General features: G+C 46.4%; 2 non-coding genes across 2 annotated transcripts; both read left to right on the forward strand.

Annotated features, from left to right (window-relative positions):
- The first annotated feature begins 8,708 nt into the window (after positions 1–8,708).
- On the forward strand, positions 8,709–8,790 carry trnas-gcu (transfer RNA serine (anticodon GCU)). Its single transcript has one exon. It is a non-coding gene; the product is annotated as a tRNA-Ser (tRNA).
- A 2,661-nt stretch (positions 8,791–11,451) lies between these two features.
- trnal-aag (transfer RNA leucine (anticodon AAG)) lies at positions 11,452–11,533 on the forward strand. Its single transcript has one exon. It is a non-coding gene; the product is annotated as a tRNA-Leu (tRNA).
- The last annotated feature ends 246 nt before the right edge of the window (positions 11,534–11,779 follow it).

The following is an 11,779-nucleotide window of genomic DNA, read 5'->3' on the forward strand; positions in this document are numbered from 1 at the left end:
ATTGTTGTGGATGAGAGAATTGAAAATTCTTACTGCAGTTTGAGGTTTTGATGATTCAAACTGTGTAGATTGGCGTTAAGAAGTTAGCTAGTTAGGATAAATTCAGGTGTGAGCCACCACACTGAATCAGGCACAGGTAGGACGTTCACCCTGACATGGAACATCAACAGTTTAACGTTGCTGGCAGGACTCCAACCTGAGCAGGGACACCCCAATGGATTTCTAGTCCATCGCCTTCACCACTCAGCCACAACGACCACATTCACACACACATTTGAAGAGGATGGATATCCACAAAATGATCTTAATTTCTGTCACAAGCCCATTTGTGTGAGGTCCTATTTTCTCTTTTTCAGCATTCCTTTGTTTCCAGGTCTCTAATAAGTGCAGAATTACAAAGACAAGCAAGCTGGATCCATCCTGGGCAGGTGATAGGAGCCACTGACCACTGGCCAGAGACCCTGGCACAGACGTTGGGGGTGGTGAGAGAGAGCATTTCTACAATTATATTCTACATTTATAGAAGTCTACAATCCTACAATTTCATTGAGCAGACGCTTTTGTCCACAGCCACGTACGTACATCACATGTATAGAATATATATGTTCCTCTTTCATCGACTGATTAACCACAAAATGCAGTCAAATGCCAGTAAATTCTGAGTATTTATTCATTATTCATGATTATTTATTATTTTTGAATCCATTTTCATCGTCACTCTTCTGTTCATTTTCAGTTTGATTCATAAAAATGAACAAACTTTGACGTGTTTTCTTCTCTTGTGTGTCAACAACTTTGGATTGAATCTCCTGACAAACAGACCACATGACCAGGAGGAAGTGTTGTTGGTGAGTTTGGCCCCTGAGCTCAAGACAGTTGGGACCAATAAAGGACAGCTTCAAATGCAGCTGTGAAGCCTCATTGTCAGCTGGGAGGAACGACAGGTGTCTCCCTCTAGTGGCTCCTCACAGCAACACCAGCCTCATTTCAAACACATGCATCCACCACCTCACTACCAAAGGCCAGTTGGGCCTGGACAGACAGGTGAGTTTCAAGTGTTGGACAAAGGTCTTTATGATGTTCTTATTAATTCTATAACATCTGAGATTAAAATCTATGGAATTACAACCAACAAGCAGTCAAACACCTGATCAGATGCTCCTTCATCAGGCTGAGAAGAATCAATCTAAACTGGGATGAAGAAAATTAACTGAGAGGAGAAACCTCCTGATTGGCTGACATGGACCCACCTGATCCATGTCAGCCTTGTTGGAGCAGAAAGAGGTGGATCAGAGGAATCAGTGGATCAAGACTCAGGTGGCAGATGAAGAATCTCTGTATTCACAATGGAGTCAGAGAAATCTTCCAACGTGAGAGAACGTGAAAGACCATTTTATACTGAAGACAGGCTGTGTGTGTGTGTGTGTGTGTGTGTGTGTGTGTGTGTGTGTGTGTTTATGTGTGTGTGTGCGTGTGTGCGTGCGCCACTCAGCCTTCAGGAGACAAAGACCGAGGCCGGGGGTTCACGGACTTCTCCTTCTTTCCTTGTTGTTTGAAAACGAAAACCTTCCGCTTCTTCTTCTTTCGAAGCGCATTTTGATGACGTATGTGGTGACGTCCGAAGCCTCTTCAGCCGGCAGTGACCACGTGACTGATTCAGGACCTGTTTCTCCGGCTTGGCGTGAGATTCTAAATGTAAAGCAGTGAAACGCCGTGGTTTCCTCCCTCCTCGTCCAAAAGCGTTCGCTATTTGATCAAAGGAAGGAGAAACAAGTGACTCCATGTTGTGGAGGCTGAACTCAGAGTTGAGAGAACTTTCATTCTGATCTGAGAGCAGCAACAAAGCCACTGAGAAAAACTGAACCACTGTCAGAGTCGGCACAGCATCAGCAGTCAGGCTGTGTTCACACTGGGAGAAACCATCGGACAGAAACCTCCCTCAGTCACACTGAAGGAACCTGAACTGACTGCTGCAGCTGGGACACACACACACACACACACACACACACACACACACACACACACTCAGCAGGAAACATGAACAGAGAGATAAAAGCACAGGATGCCTCCTCCTCCTCCTTCCAGAGATCAACTGATCTCCAGATTGACTTCAGTTCTTTGATCAGAATTCTTCTTCCTCCTTGATAGATTTATTGATACTTTGTCATAGACGGTCCATTCCTATTGGAGGATGTTAAAGAGCAGAAGAACCAGGTTCCCATGTATGGAACTAGAATATTTATATACTGTATTGTAGTCGTTTCCAATATCCATCCATCCATTCTCTTCCTCTTATTCCTGATAAGGGTCATGGGGGTGGAGCCTATCCCAGCATCTACAGGCAAGAGGCGGGGTTCACCCTGGACAGGTCACCAGTCCATCACAGGACCAACACATAGAGACAGACAACCATTCACACTCACAGTCACAACTACAGTCAATTTAGAGTATCAATCAGCCTCGTCCCCTCTTGATGTCTTTGGACTGTGGGAGGAAGCTGGAGTACCAGAGAGAACCCACACAGGAACAGGGAGAACATGGAGACTCACACAGAAAGATCCTGTGCTCCAGCCGGGACTGGAACCCTGAACCTTCTTGCTGTGAGGTATTTTTATCTCACAAGTGGAAAAATGTAGAATCTTCATGTCATTACATGTCGTTCTCCATTGGGTCACTAGGGGGCAGCACCTACCTGTATCGCCAATATGAGCCTTCAGTCTGTCAGGGGGTAGAATTCAGTCACCACCAATGACATCAGAGTCAGAGTTTAGACATCAAAGACAGACATTAAAGCCTCTCTGATAAAACAAAAATATCCTTCAATATTTTTTTCCAAAGTGAGACCCTCTTTATTCTCTAGTTTAATCTGCTGCAATAATAATGAGCATCTTTGTCAGTCTACTGATGAATGTCAGATATCTTTGATGACCAAACCTGGACGTTTGTCTCAGTTTGACTGGAAGTCTCATTCATTCATTTCTCCTCCATGATTTCCTGCAATGATTTCCTGGTTCTGCTCCATTCAGGTTCAGAGAGCTGAGATTAAAATCACTCAGGAATAAAAGAGGAGACACCAACAAGTCAGCATGGAAGAGGAACAGCTTTTCAAACTGGTCAACCTGGCTGCTGGTCTGGGCCTCCCTCTGCCTCGGTGCTCCTTGAACCAGTGAAGGTCCTGGTCCAGTCTTCTCCACTGAGTCCTTGTCAACAGGGAGCACCTCCCCACCAGAGAGGTGCAGGGCAAAGGAAAGGAAAACTCCAACCAGAATGAACGCTGCACTAAAAACTGCCCTCCATTTCTTGAGGGGAACGTTGGGTCTTCCTCAGGCAAATGGCAGTCAGCAGTGGCTCAACATCTGAACTGAGCCCAGACCTGGTCAGCTGATCATTCACCAGCTCAGCCCCTCCCACTCATGACGAAGACCTTGAAAACCCCAACATCACCTCCTCCACCTCAGTCTGGCGTGTGTGGATGGAGGGCTGTGATGTCAGCAGCGATGACATCACTGACACAAACACACTGATCTCTGACTGGTTTGGTCTGAGTGGGATTCAGTGACATCACACGACCTGCACCAGATGAAGGGGCGGGGCATCCAGGAGCTGTGACATCACTGGTGACTCTTGTTGGGCCGCCTTCTCGGCCAAAGTGGAGGAGAACAGGACCCGAATACAGACGGGGGAGAGGAGCGTTCAACAAAAGGAGGCTTGAATGATGAAAAGACAAAGAACAACAAAGGAACTCAAAGCACCAACAGAGGAGAAAAGACAAAGTAGCAAACAAAAGCCAAACTTCCACTGGAAACTTGGAGGAGCTGGAACAGGAGGGAGAGAACATGAGGCTGAGAACCCTGGAGAATGAGAGGTGGACAAATCCACCAGCGCAGCATCAGGAGAGCAAAGAAACCAGAAGGAGCTTTGAGGAGCTGCTGACATGCAGCCAGGGAGCGTCTGCCTGAGATGGGAGGAGCTGCTCATCCACCCAGATGGAGAAGCAGCCATCTTGCTCTTCTGACGCCGACTCAGAAGGAACAGAGGAGGTGAGGGGCCTCACGTTATCATGGCAACATGGAAACATTCCACTCTATCAGCGGTGACTCCATCAGACGCACTTTGTCTTTGTGAAGATCAAAGTGAAAGGAAATAATAAAATAAAACAATGAAGGCTGCATGAACTGAGTGACACACTTGAGGATGATATCAGTGAAATGTGTGATGTCACACTGCTGAGTCGTGAGGTCACCACCAGAGAACAAATGAGTGATGAGATGCTGATTATTGACTCTCTACTTTAAATGATCTCACTCTCTTCCAGCTTGAAGAAGTTGGAGGATGAATGAAGTCAAGAACTGGAAAAATGTAGAACGTTCACGTCATTACATGTTGTTCTCCACTGGGTCACTAGGGGGCAGCACCTACCTGCAACTCCTGTGAGCCCTCAGTCTCACCTCATTTTCAGGCTCCAACTAAAATGAAGCTTCAACTCTTCTGAATCCTCTCCACCTGTCAGATCTGTTTGAAACTTCCAGGTTTGATCAACATCCCAGTCTGAACACATCTACAGGTCAGCAGTGACCACAGCGCCACCTACTGGCAGCAGGAAATGACAGATTTGACACTGAGATGTCCTCGTCACGGCGTGATGGAGAGTTCTGATGATTCATCAGCACAATCAGACTCTGAGAACTCCTCCCTGCATGGTTGATGAGGGTCAAAGTTCCCATGTGGCTCACTTCAGGTGGAGGACCAGAGATTTTAGGCTCATGTGAGTGGTTGATTCTAATGTAAGAATAACAGACCACAGACTAGTCAGTGAATAAAACTGCCGACTTCTTTATAGACAGAAAATGTCAGAAAAACAAAAACTATTGGTTCCAAACCCTTTACATCCACACACATTCAATAAAGGAGTCTCCCTCCAACCAACAGACAGAAACCAAACCTCAGGAGAATCAGGTTATTGACCTCTTTTGAGTCTTATTTGAAGTTAACCCAACTTATTTGAGTTGAGGTTTAATTTGGTGGCTGGATTTCTATGATTGTTTGTTTACTTCACGGTGTCTATTTGAGTTTCCTCAGTCTAGGTTCTCATTTGATCTTGGTTCAGCCTTTTTATGAGTTTTAGTTCTACGTTCCCTCTTCTTGTTGGGTTGTTTCACCGGCTCTATCCAAGCTTGAACTCCCTTTCAACAACCCACTCATGTAACACCGATTTGGCACACAATCAGGAAACGTGAACAAAACAAAGTTATAAAAATAAAACTCAGGGCCAAAGTATTTCAATTTACAACTCAATCTCACAAATCAATGATCAGAGTCTCTCCCGTTCATCACCAGTCTTTTCGTTCAGTCCGTTATCAGTCCAAAAGAAATTCAAGGTGTCTCTGTGAAACCTGTCAGTTCTGTCCTACCACAATCCCACCGTCAGGGTCAGTGTCACCTGGGTGGGTGAGGTTTGCAGCGCCATTTTCCACTCCGACTGTCTCTCTCCTGTGGGTGGCTCGCCATCTTTTCTCCACAGCGTCAGGTGTGTTTGCACACCAGTGATCCCGCCTACAAAACCTGGCCAAATCCTTGTTCACAACGCAATCAACACAATCCAGAATCATGGACAGCAGTTGAGTCCAGTGTCTTCTCAAAAAATGAAGGAACCAAGGAGAAGACCTCAAAAGAGTCTGCTTTGTTTACTCTTTCCTCTCTCATTCTCGAGTCGTCCGTCTGCTTTAGTTTAGTTTATTTATATTTGTACAGCACTTTTCATCCAGAGACTGCAACACAAAGTGCTTCACAGAACTGAGAGAAAACAGGCAACGTTCAATAAAATATAAAACAATACAATAAATACATGTTAAGAACCCGGCCTTCCCAACCCACATGACCACATACATGCACACACTACCCCCCACACACACACACGCATACACACAACCACACACTGACTGTCAGTAGGAACATGGCAGGGCACTGAAAATCCTAGTGAGGAAAGACCACCTATGGGAGCCATCCTCACCAGGAGGTGCCACAGCCCACAACCACAGGGAGCGCCGCCACCCAGACCCCCCGACCCGGACAGACCGGGTACACTCCACATATAATGCAGAGCCCCCCAGCTCTCCGGGCCTGGACGATCCCAAGGACGACGCCCCCGCAGGCGGACCAGACACACCTCCCAGTGTGGAGGGCCCCCACCAGGAAACACTGGAGCTAAAAACTAAAAGACTAAAAGAAGGTAGAGTAGGAAAGAACAGAAATTACAATCATATTAAAGTATCAGAATGACATAAAATATATATAAAATCTAAAAGTTTTAAGAGCTCTCTTACCAAAGGATAAGAGAGACTAAGTCAGTTAAAAGCTAAGCTAAAAAGGGGAGTCTTGAGCCTCCTTTTAAAAACATCAACAGTCTCTGCTGTCCTGATGTTCTCTGGCTGGCTGTTCCAGAACTTTGGGCCATAATGGCTGGATGCAGCCTCCCCGTGGGTTTTAGTTCTGACTCTTGGAATGACTAAAAGGCCGGTGCCAGAGGACCTCAGGGTCCGCGAAGGTTGATATGACAAAAGCAGTTCAGATAAATAAGGTGGGCCAAGACCATTAAGACACTTAAAAACTACTAAAAGAACCTTAAAATTGATCCTGAAACACACGGGGAGCCGATGCAGCGACTTTAAAACTGGTGTAATGAGCTCCCGCCCTCTGGTCCTCGTCAGCACACGTCCTGCAGAATTCTGGAGTCATTGTAGATTGTAGATGGTTGTTTTGGGGAGACCAGAGAGCAGCAGGGTACCACAAGAATCTGAACGACTGGAAATAAAAGCATGCATCAGCACCTCCGTGTTGGCCTGAGAGGAACGGGCGATTCTGGCTCTGTTCTTAAGATGATAAAAACCTCTCTTAGTTATGTTCTTGACGTGTGGAATGAAATTCAGCTCAGAGTCCAAAATGACACCCAGGTTCTTTACAGATTGTGAAGGTGATGTGATACTTTGATGAGTTTAGGATCACTCAGAGATCAAAGACTGAAGCAGGAGATCAATGAACAAAATTCAGACATCAAAGACAGAATTCAGACATCAAAGACAGAATTCAGACATCAAACACATCCCTGATGGAGGCTACACCCCCCCCCCCCCCAGACAGTTTCCATTTAAGTAGTAAGTTTTATTTGTACAGCGCCAAATCACAACAAATGTTATCTCATGACACTTCACAAGTAGAGCAGGTCCAGCGCCTCACTCCTTCAATCAGTTTCTTCTCCGCTTCGAGGACCCTGACACCCCCCCCCCAGCACCAGACTCACACCACCACCTGACGACACGCCCCTCAGTGTGACCACAGCAGACGTGAGGAAGACCTTTCAGGGAATCAACCCTCGCAAAGCTGCAGGCCCAGACAACATCCCAGGGTGAGGACTGAAGGACTGTGCACAACAGCTGTCCAAGGTGCTGGCGGACATCTTCAACACCTTACGGGCGCTGTCATCTGTCCCCACCTGCCTAAAGACTGCCACTATTGTCCCTGTCCCCAAGTGCTCCACAGTGACAGGCCAAAATGACTACCGACCCATTGCACTCACCCCAGTAGTCATGAAGTACTTTGAGAGGCTGGTCAAGGCCCACATAGAGGTCTCCATCAATGTCTCTGTGGACCCCCACCAGTACGCCTACAGGCAACACCGCTCCACTGATGACGCCATTTCACCAGTGGTCCACAGAGCCCTCACCCATCTGGAGAGCAGGAACTCCTATGTCCGCCTTCTCTTCCTGGACTTCTCCTCTGCCTTCAACGCCATCATCTCACATGGGGGACCTGTTCAGTGGACCTGAGGACTGGTGACCTGTTCAGGGTGAACCCTGCTCTCACCAAATGTCACCCCCCCCCCATAACCTTTAACAAATCAGTGGTACAGAAAATGGATGGAGTGACTGATTCACTGCAGAGGCACAGTGATGTTATTAATGGAGGAGTCTTTTCATTAAAGACTGAAGCTCCATACAAGACAGAGTCTGTAGACAAGAACATCACAACCTGGGAAGCTCTCACTTCTTTGGACAGACAGCTTTGATTTCAGCTTCTACCTCTGTAAAATTGAAAGTAAAGTAAATTGAGCACCTGTGAAGGTAAAACTGATGATGTCATGACTTGTTCAGTCCTCCAACGTTAAAGTCCAACAAGCTTTTGATTGGCTCTGATTCTCTGTGGCAAAATCCTACAAGAGGAAACAGAAAATCTTGAGGTTGTCTCACTTTTTTTTTAAAGAAACTCTGCACAGGACAGTGATAGGAGGCTTGTTTCCTTGATGTGGGCTTCACCTCCACTGTTGTCCACATTTAAATGCTGGCTGATGCTGGTCCCCTGTTGAAACCTGGACCAGACCAGGGACCTTCAGACCTTCAGTCTAACGCTGTTCCAGCATTGGATGAAAGAGACTGGTGCTCTCGTCTTCTTCAACATTGACTTGTTCTACCAGGACAAGAGAATCTGAGCTTGGATGTCATTTAGCAGTCAAAGGCTTGTTAAACTGGTCAACATCAGCTGGTGTTCACTCTGATGATGTAGCGATGGTCTGGATTCTTCCTTCTGGAGCACCAAGCTGCTGGGAAGAAGCCTGATGATGTCAGAGTTGTGTTCAGTGGCTCCTGCTGGGTCCATGTCTGACAAATGGGCTCCAAAGAGTTCAGCTGTTTCAGAGGTCAGGGTTGCTGTCGGCAGACGAGGTGGCCGAGTGGTTAAGGTGATGGACTGCTAATCCATTGTGCTCTGCACGCGTGGGTTCGAATCCCATCCTCGTCGCGAGTGTCTCTAGTTTCTGCTCCTAGATTATGGAATTACTGTGAGGCTTTTAACTGACACAGATACCAGTTGAGTCAACTTCCCTTACATAACCTGACCAAAACAACTCTGAAATCCAGAGCTCGCATGTGTCAATCACCTCTGGAGAAGGTCCCGCCCCCTTAGAGCAAAAATCCTCCCATCAGTGAAGAAAACTGAAGACACCTCTTGGATGAGAGCTGAAGCGTCTTCAAGAAACCTGAAACAGTCCACTTAGTACGTTTAAATAATTCTACAATCCTACAGTTTCATTGAGCTTTTGTCCAAAGCCATGTTCATGTATCACATGTATATAATATATATGTGACACTCTTTCATCTACTCATTAACCAAAAATACAGTCTAATTCCAGTAAATTTGTGCAGAAGAAAACGTTATTTGTGCTGCTTCTTTATTTATTTATTTAGTTTAGTTCGTATTTTTTAATGTATTTTCTTTCAATTCACATTTTGTCCATGAACTTCATAATCAGAGTCTCCATCTCATCACATGACTAAAGTCTGGGTTCTGTATTGGTGGTAAAATATCCTTCCATGCCCCTCACTAGTTTGCACACAGAAAAGCATATTTTACTGGTTTCAGATCTCTTAGCTTGTTCGCTCTCTTAAACCAGCTGTGGCAGCTTTCATTGTGTGATCGTTGTCGTCATCTTCCACTTATTCCTTACTAGTAAGGGTCGCGGGGTGTGGAGCCTATACCAGCATCTACGGGCAAGAGGCGGGGTTCACCCTGGACAGGTCGCCAGTCCATCGCAGGGCCAACACACAGAGACAAACAACCATTCGCACTCACAGTCACACCTACAGTCAATTTAGAGAATCAATCAGCCTCGTCCTCTCTTGATGTCTTTGGACTGTGGAGGAAGCTGGAGTACCAGAGAGAACCCACACAGGAACAGGGAGAACATGGAGACTCACACAGAAAGATACTGTGCCAGAGCTGGGACTCAAACCCGGAACCTTTTTGCTGTGAGGCCACAGTGCTGACCACTGCACCACTGCACCACCGTGCACCCCTCATTGTATGATTTATTTTGAAATATAAATATGGAACAGAACCATTGGAATAAGATGTCAGGACATTTGAAGGAATGTCAATCTCCTGTTGAAATGTTGCAGTGTGCAGCTGAGGCTCTCTGGCAGTGGCACCAGGAGCCCCAATGGCAGAACCTGGACCCTCCTGGAGGAGAACCACAGGTGAGTGCCTTCTTGGCTCCAGATTGATGGAAATCAAGTGTCTGAGGCTGTTAGCAGCCATGAAGTTGATCTGGTTGGCACTGGTATTTGTTCTTGCTGCAGCTCAGGAGTGATTCAGGAGAAGAGTTTCAGAACAGCCAAGGTTGGGGACTGGAATTTTAAAATTTCCCCTGGAACCAGACAACCTTGGGAGGTAAAACCTCCAATCCTAGCCACTCAGATGCAGCAGCAGAAGAAGCTGTCATCCACCCTGACAGTCAGAGCATCAAGTCAAGAAAACATCACCATCTTGTAGTTCCAAACCTCCACCTGTCAGCTTCAGCTACTTCTGATTGTGGGACTTTAAACTTGAACACAATGGAATTTGGACAAGGAGTTTTCCTTCCAGTCCAAACATCATCGTCCAGCCTCCAACCAGAGGTCCATCAGTTATCATGGAGCCACAGGTGGAGTCTGGATTCTTTTCTAGAATGAGACGGCAATGACAGTCCTGCCAAGTGACATCACTGACATGACTGGATGACTTCAGTCACGTGACTGGATGACTTCAGTCACATGACTAGATGACAGTGTAGATGCAAATGTAGAGGTTGGGGAAATCTCTGAGAATCCAGCTTGAACCCACAGCCTCCTTGTTTTCCAAAAACCCAAACAGTGACCATCAGTCTCCCTCCAATCCTGTACTTGGGTAAACAACAAAAACAGAGTAAAAGTCTCTGGCAACATATTTGCTTCCTGTAGGGTTTCTTCATGTATGTGTGGTGTACCTGCTCTCCCAGAGGACTGCCATCTTTGTTCTGTGGGCTGACATGTTTTAGTGTCAGCACAGGTCATAGCGCTGAGACTGAACTCTCATTCTCCTCCAAGTATTATTTCCACCTCACACTCCTACATATATTCAAGTGAACAGGGAACACAAATTTATGCTCAACTTCTCCTGTGTATTCATCCACAGTCACTAAACAACAACAAACCAAACAAAAGAGGTTTGCTAGCGTGGCGATCAGCTGTAGTTCACCATCTTATCCAGGTCACATGACTCAGGAGTAGCGTGGCCGTCTGGCAACCAAAGGGTGGCTGGTTTGATCCTCACTTTCTCCAGTGACCATGTCAAAGTGTCCTTGAGTAAGAGACTGAACCCCTAAATACTTCTGATGAGTAGATTGGCTCCTTGCATGGCAGCCTTCAGCATCAGTGTGTGAGTGTGTGAATGAGAGGACATTGTTCAGCTCCTTGAGTGCTGCTGAGGTAGAAAGGCTCTGTACAAACTGAGTCCTTTTACCATTTCTTTCCTGCTTCTAGCAGCGCTGTCGTCACTTCCTGTGACCGTGGAGGGAAGGGGTCCCCCTTCAGAATAAGTTTGATATCATTGTTACTTCCTCTTCAACATGCCTTTAGCAGACCAACTCAGAGAGCAGCACAGTGAGGTAGTGTGGCCGAGCGGTCTAAGGCGCTGGATTAAGGCTCCAGTCTCTAAGGAGGCGTGGGTTCAAATCCCACCACTGCCATCATGTCCCAGGTCACTGGAGAGGTGTGGCTCTCACAGCCTTTCCTTTCACTTCCACAGGTATCTTCAAACCTGTGACCAAAAGAAGAAGTAGGTCCTGAAAACTCTCCAGCTGGTCCAGAATGCTGCGGCCCGCGTGTTGACTAGAACTAGTAGACAGTACTCCTGTACTGGCTTCTCTGCATGGCTACCTGTCAAATTTAGAATAGAATTCTAAATTCTCCTTCTAACATACAAAGTCCTCAAC

This window comes from Aulostomus chinensis, chromosome 1, assembly GCF_037954235.1.
Source record: "Aulostomus chinensis isolate RoL2024-O1b breed Wild chromosome 1, RoL_Achi_v1.0, whole genome shotgun sequence".
NCBI lineage: Eukaryota > Metazoa > Chordata > Actinopteri > Syngnathiformes > Aulostomidae > Aulostomus > Aulostomus chinensis.